General features: G+C 36.5%; 1 long non-coding RNA gene across 2 annotated transcripts in view; it reads right to left on the bottom strand.

Annotated features, from left to right (window-relative positions):
* The window catches only part of LOC132683876 (uncharacterized), a 47,938-nt gene that overhangs the window by 6,986 nt on the left and 26,003 nt on the right, over window positions 1-14,949 (bottom strand). Inside the window, exons 2-5 of one of the 2 annotated variants that reach the window (XR_013557752.1) lie at window positions 12,825-12,890; window positions 12,120-12,299; window positions 10,165-10,257; window positions 9,198-9,298 (exon numbers count right to left, since the gene is read on the bottom strand). This is a non-coding gene — a long non-coding RNA (uncharacterized LOC132683876). Of the gene's footprint in view, window positions 1-9,197; window positions 9,299-10,164; window positions 10,258-12,119; window positions 12,300-12,824; window positions 12,891-14,949 lie in introns of those variants that run through there. The other variant, XR_009612445.3, reaches the window with a different exon arrangement.

The raw sequence follows: 14,949 nt of genomic DNA, 5'->3' as shown, positions 1-14,949 counted from the left end.
CAGGGAAGAATTGGCTGACTCACAAGCAGAAATTAGAACAAATACAGGGGATCTAGAAATATGGACTCATACAGCACTGGAAAAGCCAACTGCTTCTAGACCCAAATGGAACACAAAGGAAGTTTCCATTCAACAAAATATTTCAGTTGAGTACTGTACTTAAGGCAGAGATTTTTGTTTTTAATTTTTAAGTTTATTTATTTATTTTTGAGAGAGAGACAAAAGAATGAGCCGGGGAGGGACAGAGAGAGGAAGAGAGAGAATCTCAAGCAGGTTCCGCATTGTCAGCATGGAGACCAATGAGGGGGCTTGAACTCACAAACCGTGAGATCATGACCTGAGCCAAAACCAAGAGTCGGATGCTTAGCCAACTGAGCCACCCAGGTGACCCAAGGTAGAGAGTTTTAAAAGTGGGGTCTTTCCACCTGTTATTATAGATAAGCTTCAGGTAGCCACCAACTTGGTAGAAAAAAGACAGGGGTTGAGAAAACAAAGAGCTGCTAGAGATGTGAGAACTAGGTATTTTAAAGTGTGGGTGTGGTTACTGACACATGGAACTGACTAGAAACAAATAGAGAGGAAGCCTCTTAAGTATTTGAGAGAAATGTACTGCCAAAGAAACCACAAGCCTGGACTAACGATGCGTTTGTATGAAGCTGACAATGGCCCTTGGGGACACAACCTCATGTGAGCAAGGGGGCCAAGGAAGCTGTGCAGCCCTGAGGAGACCAATTTTCAAATACAGTCAAAGAAGGGAATGGAAATAAAAAAGAACTTGTCACAAGGAGACTAGAGTCACACACTGGTAGGGAGCCTTTACTGTGTGCTCAGCAGGACCTTGGGATTTATATGAACTGCTGATTATGTCCCATTTGTCTTCTTTCTAAAAGTGAGTGTATTATTGTAATTATCCTGACCCTGTCACACCTTTGTGGATTGAGTGTGTGTGTCTGTGTGTGTGTGTGTGTGTGTGTGTAGGAGTAGGTAATTTGGCTTTTAAATTCATTGGTCTTAAAACTCGGAGAAGTCACATAGGAGCTTGAACTTCATCTAGATGTGCTGGACTTTGAAATTCAGGCACTGACTGGATGGGCTTTAGGCCATTCCGTGTTGAGGTACTGAGTATGTGCTATGTGTGCGAAGAAGAGGGAACTGAATATTTAGCGCATAGAAGGTGATGATGATTACCAGTCTTTACCATAATTGATTATTTTCCCTTTGCTTGATAACATCCTAACATCCCTCGAAGTTAACGTCAATGAGCTATGCTCAGAAATGAGGCGCTTCTCTTAAGAGTAGCTGAGTTCTCTAAGCTCTTTGTCCCCTTACGATGGCAAATGCTGAAGCGTGTGTAAGATGGCGGCATCACAAGCTAACACGGTCTCCATCAGCCCATGTCCCTAAAACCCCACCCAGAGGAGAAACCTCCGTTAACCCATGTCAGACTTACATGTGTGCAAGAAGAGAACTTTGGTTGCGCTAAGCCACTGAGATCTGGAGTTGATCTTTTTTCTTTTTTTCCAATCAATTTTATAAGGGTTTTATAGTGGGAAAACTCACCTGGAGTTATTTTCAGTAAACATTAGTGTAGATCACTTAAAAAAGAAAGTAAATCTGCCCAATACAAAGACTATTTAATATAGGTTCAAGCTAGGAGAAAGCTAAAAGCTGCTGTTCAGCAAATTCTGATCCCCTAAACCTGTATTCCATGCCCCCGACAATTGTTCCTAAGTCATGGGAGGTAAGTTACCTGATTCTGAATACATTCCATTTTTTCACATTTTAGCCACCCTTAGAAGACTAATTAATACTGTATGTATTTTCTTTTTAGCACAAGATGTTGGTTTTCATTTATAATTATGGACAGATAGAAAGTCACCTAGCACATGATTTAATTAGGCTGATCGCATTTTCTAAGTTAATTTATTTTTACCTAAAGACACCAGAGTAATTCGTCAAATAATTTATAAGAATCGGAATGAACAACAGTGTTTACGTTAGGGAGATAAAGCATTCACTTATTAAAAAAAGTGCAAAGGACATAAATCTGTGGTTAACACCAACATAAATTATATGCAGGTTTAATGTGCAATGAAGAGTGAAGAACCTCTAACCAGCATGTGACTCCACCAGAACATTAATTTTTTCTGCTTAGTTGTTGGTGTGAACTTTTAATAAAGAATGGAGCTCCAGACCAAAGGAAGTGAGAAGGTTAAGAGTGGATGGTGTGCACTGAAGGAGAACTTAGGAAACTGAAGCAGTTTTACAAGAACAATGAGAAACAAATTCAACAGATAAAATAAACTTGAATGTGCTTCCTAGGAAATACACAACCTATCACTTTCGTTTACATAAATCATCATTTCTCACTACATTATATGGAACAATGTAGAGATTGTCAAAATTCCCTATTTGCAAGTTAAAAGTTGCACATAAAATTGCCTGAATAAGAATTTCCCCAAGGTTTCAAGTTTAATCCGCTATTGTTGAACCTTATTTTCTTGCTTAAACTCAGCTCTTGCTTTAAAGTCTATCTTTCATCTCTCTTTCCAGCAGACTCAGATCTATTCAACCTGCCCACAAATATAAGACAGATGGAAATAAATAACCCACTAGAAAATCCACTTGACGTAAGTACTGCAGTTTACGTCTTAGAGAACTGGAAATGGGTCTGACTTTGAAGTCAATGAAGGAATGTATGACACTTAGAGAAAATAAATCTTTTTCCCCCTATTGAGTCAGAGCTTGGTGGCCTTCAAGCTCCAAGTAATAGTGAATTCACTGATACTATATTTGCAAGGTTGATATTTCTTTCTAAGAAAAGAATGTTTACTACAATTGGGTAATGTGGTTCTCTTCTGGTCAGAGAGGCTCTCTAAAGTGTACTTCACATGAGAAAAAGGAAAGGGAATATTATTCATTTAGGAGTAGGTTTGTATTGCTGTTTTGCGATCTGAATCTATAAAAGGTTTTAAAAACCCAATATTCATGCTAATAATGATTATGGTAACAGATCAAAAACATTATCTGTTATTCCATGAATTACGTTAATTGCAAGTCATTTGTATCATATTTTCTAGTGAGGTAGGAAGGGATTCCACAAATTCCCAATGTAATAATATTACATTAAGGAGAATACTCTGTTGAGATGATTTAAATGTATGTCTTTGCTGTTGTGATAAATAAGGATAAGTGATCCACAGTCTTTAAATTATTGAAAACAAAAGCAAAATTATATTTACTCTGGGAAAAATATTCCACCAAAACTTTTTACCCCAAATCTTAAAATTAAATAATGTTTCAAAAATGATAAGGACAATTAAAGAGCCTACTAAAGAAACACCCCACTGAGTTAACTTTAGGTAAGTGACAAAGAGTTAAGGGTTAAAGTAGGCAGATGCCGAAAGTAGTAAATTTTCAAGATATTGGCATGAACCTTTCTTAGATTCACCGCTGCTGCTAAATTGAGCATTTTTAGTCAGATTGCTTCCCTGTATTTGTACATATTTCATGAGGAACATCTCTATATTTTTAAAAAGCTCGAGGTAGTTTCACTTTGAGAGCTATTTTATCCATGCTCTAAAACAAAATAGAGCCTGTTAGCTGATAAATTTGAATATTATAGGCATTCATACAACTTAAAACTTCTCTCTCAACCAAATCTTTCCATTTAACAAAAAAATAAGCAAAAGTAACGTGTTTATTTTTATTTAGAAACACTGTCAAAATTAAAACAAGAGAACCAAATGCCAGCAATGCCTTGCAGTGCAGGCAATTTCTAGAACAATTCATGAAAAAAAGGATCTGTTTTAATAGATTACTCGAGTGGTTCAGAATATGTCACTTATGAATTTTTATGTACTTACATAAATGAGAAATGTTAAAATTGAAATACCTAATAGATGTTTGGGTTTTTTTTTTACCTTAAAACTCTACATCTGTAACTTACTTAACTCTCCTGAAGTCTGTCCTTCTTGCCTTTGGATAATGACATGAGCTAATTGTCATACAATATTTTAAAATATATGTTTTAAATTGCTCTAGGAACTCGATTTATAGTAACTTCTTCAGGTGCTCAAAACCAAGTGCAGGGCTGTGGTACATCTTTAAGACACAGTGGAATTTTCATAGAAATAACTTAAGAATCAGTAAATAATGAATGGGAAGAAAACAAATATTCCATTATATAAGAAAGAGAAGTTCATATCACTGCATGTCACTGAAGGCCATTGAGAGTATTTAGGTTGAACATTGAAAAAATATTTCTGATTATGAAATAGATCATGAGCAGAGTAGTCTTTCTTCCCTGTTTGTGACAGGGATGTTAGTAAAGTCAGTGGAGGCGTTACGGAACTAGCATTTATTGAGTACTTACTGTATATTAAGCACTAAGCTAAATGCTTTGTAAGAATTCACATTTAATTCAGTCCTTGCTATAAATCTGGAAGTTTGTGTTATCCTCAAGTTACCCATGAAGGAACTGAGGTTTAGAGAAGTTAACTTGTCCAGGATCACAATGCTGGAGAGTTGCAGAACTGAGACTAGAGCAGCCACGCCAGTGAAATTTATTTAAATTCTCTGGGTTTTAGATTTTTCCTATGTAGAATGAAGATAATAAAGACCCATGTCTTATGATGTTTGTGGTAGAAAATGAGGTAACACATTTTAGAGCATGTTCAGTGAATGTTTAGGGAATATTATTCATCTTCCTCAATCAACTGTGTACACATTGCTACAACTTTGTCATTTATAACACTGTATTGAAATTACGTGTGTATCCTATTACTAAACCATGAGCTCTGGGAGGAGTTGGCTGGAAACGTATTTAGTCCTTCCATGTCTCCTTATCTTGTACGGAGTACACACCCCAGGACATAGGAAGCATGCAATGAATGGCTTGTTTTCTCAATGAAAAATGAGTAGGAGACAGGACAAGCGGGCAGAACCATCTTTTGTTGGTTGGAAGACAGTTGGACAACATGGTTCAGATTTTTTAAATGTGCTTATTCTTTGACTCAGCAATTTCACTTCTAAAAATGTATGCTGGGGCGCCTGTGTGGCTCAGTTGGTTAAGCATCTATTGGTTTCGGCTCAAGTCATCATCTCCTGGTTGGTGAGTTTGAGCCCCACTTCGGGCTTCATGCTGACAGTGCAGAGACTGCTTGGGATTCTCTCTCTCTTTCTCTGTCTTCCCCTCCCCCACTCACTTGCTTTGTCTCTCTCTCTCTCTACAATAAATAAATGAACTTAAAAGTAAAAAAAGATTATTTTTTAAAATGTATGCTAAAGAAGTAATGAGATTTGTGTACCAAGCTGTATTTTTGACTACCATCAGCACAACTTTGTCTTCAACAGGGAAAAATTGAAACATCCTAATTGCCAATTTAAAAATTATACAATAGGTATATCATGGAATAGTGTAGTTTTTAAAAGTGATATATACAGGGGCGCCTGGGTGGCTCAGTCGGTTAAGCCTCCAACTTCAGCTCAGGTCATGATCTCATAGTTCGTGGGTTCGAGCCCCATGTCAGGCTCTGTGCTGACAGCTTGGAACATGCAGTCTGCTTCAGATTCTGTGTCTCCCTCTCTCTCTGCCCCTCCCCCACTCATACTCTGTTTCTCTCTGTTTCTCAGAAATAAACATTTTAAAAAATTAAAAAAATAATAAAAGTGACATACACATACATTTAGTAGAGGCAAGAGAGTCCCATAATACATTCGTTGATGAGTACAAAATGCTGTTTATGCAACTGTATGATCCTGTTTTTGTAACACACACATGCACACACTCATGCACAAATACATATTATAAAACTGTATAAATGAAAACATTAACAATGGCTCTATCTGGGTAAAGGATCACAGGCTATCTTTCATTCATGCTTTATTCCTATGAATTACTCTGTAGAATGCATATTTTTTTATATTTGAGAAATAATAGGTTATTTTAAGAAATGAATGACATCATCAATACCTGGAGTTTTGACATAGGACCTCAACAGCAGACAGTGTTTCAGAGTTTTTAAATCTTGAGCAAACCACATCTTAAAAGAGTTGTTTGGTATTATGAAATTATTACAAACAAATGCCTTTTAAGCTAGTGTCCTCTTTTTTTACTTTTGTAAATAACTAAACATGGGAGGCTTTCAGGAGTTTCTCAGCTTGCTTCTCTTCTACTCTTCATGCTTACGTGAGGTCAGAGATACAAACTTTGAATCACAGAGATAGGGGATTTATTTGGGTGGTTTAATAACCAGGAAAGCCACAGGATATGTTTGAAATTTTCTCTGTCAGATAAAATGATGGAACTCCAAGGCGCTACACTCTGATTTTTTATTTTTTTAGGATATGAGTACACATTAATATTAAGGGGACAAATTTATTTCTGACTATTTTGGAGAAATATCAACAATGGAACACTTGGTTCTAATCAGGTTGGCTGTCAGCCCACTGTAGGAGGAGTTGCTTTATAAAAAGTAACAAAACAAAACAAAACAAAACACACCACTTCCATGTACCATCTGTGGAGATAATGGAGCCTTGACAACTGTTGTTTGTCATAGTGGACAGAGTGAGATACAGAAATACCCAAGAAGAGAAGCACTGGATATGGAAAAGAGTGCATATGATCTATATGAATAAATGTGATTCCAGAGATCAAAAATGAGATGAGAATAAGGGATTTCAGGAAAACTAGCCTCTTGGGGTAGCAACATTAAAATTTTTAAACATTCATTTTTTTTTAAATTTTTTTTTAACGTTTATTTATTTTTGGGACAGACAGAGACAGAGCATGAATGGGGGAGGGGCAGAGAGAGAGGGAGACACAGAATTGGAAGCAGGCTCCAGGCTCTGAGCCATCAGCCAGAGCCTGACGCGGAGCTCGAACTCACGGACCGTGAGATCGTGACCTGAGCTGAAGTCGGACGCTTAACCGACGGAGCCACCCAGGCGCCCCTAAACATTCATTTTGAATTTGTAGAAGTTTTAAGTGATCACAAATGTGTCTCCAGTAGCCAAGATTTGGGTAACATTGAACACGATTACTCCGTCCCTTGTCCTTAAAGGGAATCTCTTTCCTGGCTTATTATTATTGCCCATTATGATTTTTGCAGTTGAACGTTCCAAAATGAAGTCGAGCAACTGGAACACAGAGTTACTGTGACAATGGCCTGCAAGAATTTTGCAACAGTGGTGGTCATCGTCTGCATAATGCCATTTTTGTTGTCAATGGCTGCAATTGCAGTTTTTATAAAACTTATTTTTCTTATGGAGCAACTTTCTACGTGAAGAATAAAAACCTTAGTTTTGGTTATTAGACCCGTGGGCTTCAGTACTGAAGACCACCAGCTCTCTTTTAACATGTGAAATAAGTGGGATTTAGCCTACAGTAGGGTCTGTGATTATTCAGCTCCTCCAAAAGTAGCTCCTGATTTTGATTTTGCAAAACACATTAATATTAATTTTGTTTCTTGAACATTTGCTTTTCATATAACAGAATCCACATGCTTGGTTAAGGCCAACATATGCTGTTTATTATGCAGGTTTATCTGTTCCTGATGATATAGCACATAAATCAAATCTAAATTAAACCAACACCACTTCTCCCCTGTGCCATGATATTTGGGGATGAGATTGTTTGCTAAGGAATCATGTGGAAGAATAAAATACTTTTGCTTATTGAATGTGACACAATATATTTAGAATCCTTTGTGAGATATTCTGATTGCCCCCAATAGTAACCCTATTAGTGATCAGGAACTTTAAAGATTTCCATTCTAAGTCCTCTTGTTTACAGGGTTATTTTGCTTAGCTTTCGAAATCTTTGTAGTAGTTGCATATAAGCTTACAAGCAACATGGAATTTAACAAACATTAGGTTGGCTTGGTGGGACTAAGGGTGTTTTTACTTGTTTGGTTTATTTTAAAATCTGAGGTGGAAGATACAACAGTCATAAAATACATGTATAAAAAGGTTTGGGGACTTGGGGCTTCGGGTGACTCGGTTTAAGCGTCTGATGCTTGATTTTGGCTCAGGTCATGATCTCATGGTTTATGAGATGGAGCCCCTTGTCAGGCTCTGCACTGACAGCGTGGAGCCTGCTTGGGACTCTTTCTCTTCCTCTCTCTCTGCCCCTCCCTGCTCTCTCTCTCTTTCTCTCTCTCAAAAAATAAATAAACATTTTAAAAAAAGGTTTGGGGACCATTTTTATTCTTTTTTGTCTTCAGTAGAATAAACTGTTGGTTACAACATTCAGATAGATATTGGGGCATTTCTCATGTGAAAATGGTCTATTAATTCCAGGACTGAAGGAATAGGGAGAGACATCTTTGTTCGTGGTTTCTCAAATTGTCTTTATAACCAAACCACCTATTTTTATATTTAGCTGTACTAAAGTGAACTTTTTTGTGACAATTTCTCATGTTTCCCTATTCTTTATGCAATGTGGAAATATTTATCGAGTTCATAAATGCAATATACTCTTCATTGGAGATCATGGGCCTGATCTCAAGACTCTCAAACTGTCCCATCTGAAAGACATACTGGAAAAGCAACTTGCCAGACAGACCAACATATTTAAGGCTTAGTTCAAATATTACCTTCTCCAAACAGCTTTGCTCTATTATTTTTGTTCCTTTGTGCATTTATTTATCTTGCCAGAGCTGAAAATTCTCTTCCCTGCCTGTCAACTTTCATGATAGTTTTTGTCTATCTAGATAGATTAGTTGCAGGGAAAAGATTCATTCAAGCTACCTAAAAGTACAAGGGAGATTCTTATGAGTCCTTACAGCCTGCAAATGGAATCTTCTCAGGAATGGAACAGGCATGCTGGCTCCTTCAGCCAGCCTGGGCTGTTAAATCTGAGCTCCGTGATTTATCTGCTTGGCATTTCTGTTCCTCTCTCCTTTGACTAGCATGGCCTTGGTGACCTTCTCTACATCCTCTTTTACTGCCCCCTACTGCTGGGTTTCTTGGTTCTAATTCCAAATATTAGACTGATCACTTTCGTTTCCTTCAAGAGCTATGTAGGCCCATGGAGTGTTTCACCATTGTTGTCCTCTAGCTTTCACTCATCACTGGCACTTGGGTCAGCATCTCTTATTAGGAAAACAAGACCATAATGCATATGTCTGTGAATATTAGTCTGTGAATACCTAGTGAGTGGAAGGTGGATATCTTGTTTATATACGAACAGATATATTTATTTGTATTTGTTTATATTTTGTGTATACATACTAAAAAGGATGTCCAGGACCTCTGTTTCTACTAAAGATTTTCAGAAAGCTGGAATACAGAGCTGGAACAAAGAGCATAATGGTTCATCAAAATTGACTTCACATTGGGCTAAAATGTTGTCTACTATTCTTTGAAACAGGAATAAAAATATTTGTGCCTGAAGAGTTGGCAAGATACTTAATATCTCAGAAGACTTCTTTAAAACATGAAGAATGAAATTAATGAATTCTGTTAAGTCCTTATCATATCTGACCTCTTTGTATTTGACAGAGTTGACCACTCTTCTTGATCATTCCTTCTTCCTTAGTGAACTATTTCTTCTCTGATTCCTCCATTGGATTCTCTTTTTGTGCCCACTCCTCAAGTATTTGTATCATCCAGGCTGTTGTTTCTGGACATGTTCTTAATTATACAAACATCCTAACCAACATCATTCTTTCTCATGGGATCAACAATCAGCTGTAATCATGAAATCTATGTTTTCATCCTCAACCTGCTTACTAAGTGCCAACTTATAGGATGTTTCCTGCTGGCTACTTACAGGCATATGCAATCTTGCCTTCCCAGATCAAACTCTTTGTCTCCACCCCTTGCCCCTGACACTACTTCTGACTTCTGATTTTAGTATTTCTTATGTCAGTGAGCATTTCCAACTAGCCACCCAAGGAGAAAGAGTGGGTAATTCTCTACTTCTCTGTTTTAGCTCCCGGCCTGAATCAGTAATCATTTGTCAAGTCTCTTTACTATTATCATAGTAGAGAACTTCCTCATATCTCGCATAACTCTTTTCCCTGATTTGAGGATCATTTTCTCTCTTCTATCATGTTATTGCTTCCAGAATGTGTTTACTAGAATATAAATATGTCATGCTATACCTCTACTTAAAATCTTTCGGTGGCTTCACAATGCCTTCAGAATTAAACTCACATTCATTTTGTATGGCATCAAAGATTTTCAGTGGTCAGACCCCTCTTCTCACTTTTGTTCTTATCCTCCTTTTTCACATATTCTTTCCAGCATCTGTGCATGATATAAACACATAAAAGAAGATCTGGTTTGTGTAGAGGATTAAATGAGATACAACTTTTCACCATTCTAATGAAGACTGCCAATTAAAATTTCCACTTTAACAGTATTATATTAATTCCCTATGAACTATGTTCAACTGTTAAAACACATGGGAGTTTTTTAAATGAAAGATTGCCATCATATCTGGCTTACCAATAGACGGGGCAAAATATACTTTTCGTTTTGAATTGATTAAATGACAAAGAAAATTTACTTGTGCTGTGATCTATGAAATAGATAGGAGGTATAAACTGGGTAACTTGAATCATATGATATTTTGATAATTTACTGTGGTCATATTATCTAAGAATTGATATTTTTAAGGGTTTTTTTTTATTAAAAGAAAGAAGGCACCATATATTTAAAAGACTAAATGTAATCTAGCATTTCAGTTTTGCCTCTACTGACTTCAGAGCCTATTTGAGAATCTAATTTACTGACTTAAGATATGGTCTGCAAGCAGAATCTAGAAAAAAATGTGTTGGATTAGAAAAATCGTTGCAGTCTTAAGTGTGTAGGGATTTGAATTATGTATTTTGTGGGAAAGGTCAGAAATAGAATTTAAACTATTTGCAAATGCCTTTGTTCTATTTCTTTTCTATCATCAAAATATGATTTTTCTTTTCTGTCACATAAGTCCTCTATAGCTAGCTGGATGAAGTGATTATGAAAAGTTATGAAATTAATTTTCAGATGCTTTTTCTCATTCCTTATCTTGTTCTTTACATAATTGATAAACTTGAGATGATTAGTGTTCTTCTAAAGTAAACATTTCATAGCAAACAAAAAAATTCCTCCTTGGAACATAAAACAATTGCTAAAATCGCTACAGTGAGAAAAGGTCAATATTTCAATCTTGTTTATTTCAGCTGGCATAAAAATGAATTGGCCAGATTTTCATTTAGAAATAGTATAATTTATCAATTTAACTATGTAAAAACCTTAAAAAAAAGTTCAACAGCTGAAGATGCTCCATCTATCTCATAAAATATGTCTGTCTCTAAAGGTCTATCTGATAAAACATGAATCATTGTAAGACTGGATATAATCAAAACATCAAGTAGAAATGGAAACAGTGTTCTTTCTCTTGTTTGCTTGTTTTATTTTTTTCATTTTATATATCTCCTTTGTCCATCACAATGTATATTTTAAGTCTGGTTGCTCTTAGCTATTTTTATTTCCTCTGAAGATTTTTAGTTTGTTGTGTGTATCTCTGAATTCTAAAGACTTTTATTATTTTCCTGTCACTCCTCCTTAAGTGGTTTTTCCCATAAATAAAATACATTCAGGGCAATAAAATACAAACAACTTTTCTAATACAGTGCCACAGGGGAATCTATTACTCTATGCTATTTAAAAATTTGGTCAAGTCCATTTTAAAGAGAAAAGTGTAGGTAGAAATAGAGAACCACATATGGTTTTGTATTATGTGTGTTAGTTTCTATCACTGTCATAACAAATTGCCACAAACATCAGTCTGATGCTAACGTTCTTGACTTAAGTCACACTGTTGGACAGGCCATGGGTTAGCACAGATTAGTTTGTCACAACAACTATAGTTGTCTGGCATTGCAGGGCATCAAGATCAATGCTATGTATAAAAAATACATGTCCAGCTGAGAAATAGGAGCTGTTGGTTTCTGGACCAGGGACTAACGGGGAAACCAAGATGGAGGACTGGCCACAAAGATAACATGATTATTTCACCATAGTCTACAGCCTAATGTTTGTAGTCAACTGTTTCTAGAACAACCTAAAAGCACAAGACAACTCTCTTCAGAATGAGGCATAGTTCTGTAGGAAGAGGTGCTTACCTTTCCATATCCTAAACTTAATTTAAACAAGTCAAGGAATGACTGAGCTGTCCCAATAGGACCCAGTGCTTAATAAACCAATATTCAATCCTCAGTCTTCAAATCATAGAAGTTTAACAGTAGAAGGGATCTCAGAAGATCATTTTCTCCATCATCCTAAACATGCTCAGAACAGGTAGACTAGGGAAGAAAAAACAAAACAAAACAGTTGCTCAGGGTCCAACTATGCATTGTAATGGGCACAGAACAGCAAAGCTGCAACTCTACTATTCCCCACTTTTTACGTCTTCAAAAGTTCCTACTTTGTTGACTATGACTGTGATTATGGGCTCTATATGCTATTTATATATAATTGTATTTGAGAAGCTATTAAGCCTATGTAATTTTTATATCACTCTCACTACATACCTTTATAACTCCTAACTGGAATAGCTAAAGCCTTACTTTTCTGTCCTTCTGATCTTTTCTCTACTACTGATTTGTGTAATTTGATCTGGGCTGAATAAGTGCTTTGGCTTCAAGACGCCCGTTACTGATGACAGAATTTTCGTAATCTTTGCTAACGTACTTCCTCGAAGTAGAGCTTGATGTAGCCAGTCTCTCCCAGCTAACATCTATGAGGTTTTGCTTGTGTGTGAAATGGAAATTGTGGACTTCTCTACTGAAGTACTCTGCCTTTCTCCCCATAGTGCACTATGTCTATACCTGTGTTCTCTTTGGTTGCTCTAGTATCATGATAGGTTTGGTGTTCCAGGTGGTCTTGGTCACTTCCTACTTGGAAAGAAAGAAAAGACATCTCTCCCGACTCTGAAGTGTGATGTTACCTTCCATGTATCATCTTTAAAATGTCTTCTGAGAATAAGATGAGGAGATTTTATCATTTAATCACTTTATGTCCGACATCCTGGAGGCTAAACATATTCACTAGAGAGAAATATAACTTCGGAAAATAAGCCAGTTGAAAAAACCCATAGTCTTCTTCCTCAAACACTTTGACTATGTACATTTTTATATATTTCCTTTCAAGGTGTTTGATTTAACTGTAATCTCATTACATTGATGCATTTCTATTTTGTTTTTCAACTATATAACACAAGTATTTCTTTTTCATATTTTTAACATTATCTGCAGGTAAACTTTTCATAACTTCTGTGATCATTTTTGCAAAGAATTGGAAATGTCATTTCCCCCAGTTTTACTGTATAATTATCTTTGTGCATTGGGCACTGCCAGCCTTCATACTTAGGATAATTCCACAGAAAATATTGTCAAAATATAGATAGTAATTTGCAGAATTGGACGTGGGTCTCCACACCTCGTGCACCCGTGCCCCTTTGTGATGTCATTTTTTCAGCTTCACTCATCAAGAGAGAACATCTGTTCCCCTACTTACTTGTTTCAGAACTCGTGGCTTGTTTTGACCAATAAAATATAGCAGAAGTGACAATCGTGCCACTTCCGAGCCTAAGCCTCCAGAAGCCTTATAGCTTCTGTTCATTCTTCGAATCCTAGATGCTATCACACCCGCTGCTGACCAGTGAGAGGCACAGAGCCCATTTACCCCCGTTGCTCCAACCGAATGTCAGTCAGCTGCCAAAGCAGAACTGCCTCCCTGCATGGTAGCTGAAGCAGATGTATGAATGAGTCCAGAATGACCACCACTACCCAACGACAAGAATAATAAATGGCTGTCCCTTTACATAAGTAAGTTTTGAGGTGCTATTTTACAGCAAAACTCACGTCTACAATCTATTTGGCCAGAAAGAATGAACGTTTTTAAGCCTTGTGATTCACATTGATAAGTTGTTCTCCAAACCATTGTTAACAATTTGCTACCCTCTCCAGCTGAGGTTATCACTACTGTAAATATTCTCTGACTTGATAAAAGATAACTGGTGTTTTGTTTTAATTTTTAGGTGCAGCATTTTAAAAGCTTTTCCCCCCTCACTCTGATGATATCATTACTTTTTTAGATGTCATTTTATTGAAACAAATCGTGTGTCAGAGTGAACTTTTTCTCAGATTCTTTTTCTAGAATTTAGATAATATTTGTCAGGTTTATTTGCTCTCAAAAGGTGTAAAGATGCAGCACAGATGTTGATTTCATTTGCCAGAAAATAGCTTTTGAAAGTCTTTTAAGGTATAATTGTCTCTTTCCAATATTTTTAGCTCTGTAATTATCAAATTTATGAAAGGTAAGTTGGTTGTATTGAAGTTTCTACTGGCCTCATATGACTTCATTGGATGTTGATCTCAGTGATTATGCGTGTTCTAGGTTGTTAGAAGTCATGTGATCATCTTGACTCACAATAGGAAGCAAGAAGGCAGGATACTGATATTCAAATTAGAAAATTTGCTTCCAGACCAAGTAGATGTGTGGAAAATGTAGGCAAAGTATTGGCCATTTTACTGGTGAGACTGAAGTGTTGCCATCACTCAACGCTTTCTCGTTGTTCCCATAATGAAAGCACAGATAGCATCACTCACGTTGTTTTTGGCTGTAGATTACAGAAAACCCATTCAAGCAGCACTACATTCTAAGACTCATTAGTTGGGCTGATGTTTAGCCAATTCATTCTAGAATAGCTATACTAGTTTTTTAAGACTCAAAATGCTTTCTCCGTGATTGCTAAAGACCATAATAGTAATGGCTATAAGTAGTAAAATTAATTAATAAAAAGAAATTTGTAGATAAAACTTATACCTGCTTTCTATGGCCATCTGCTATCTTAGTAGCATACAACAATAAAAAATTTTAACTTATGATTTTTGCAGGATTCAGATGATTTCATCTGAGCTCAGATGATCTCTGCTGGATTTGTTCAGATAG

Source organism: Panthera onca, chromosome C2 (genome assembly GCF_046562875.1).
Source record: "Panthera onca isolate mPanOnc1 chromosome C2, mPanOnc1 haplotype 2, whole genome shotgun sequence".
NCBI lineage: Eukaryota > Metazoa > Chordata > Mammalia > Carnivora > Felidae > Panthera > Panthera onca.
This window is presented reverse-complemented; position numbering and strand designations above follow the sequence as displayed.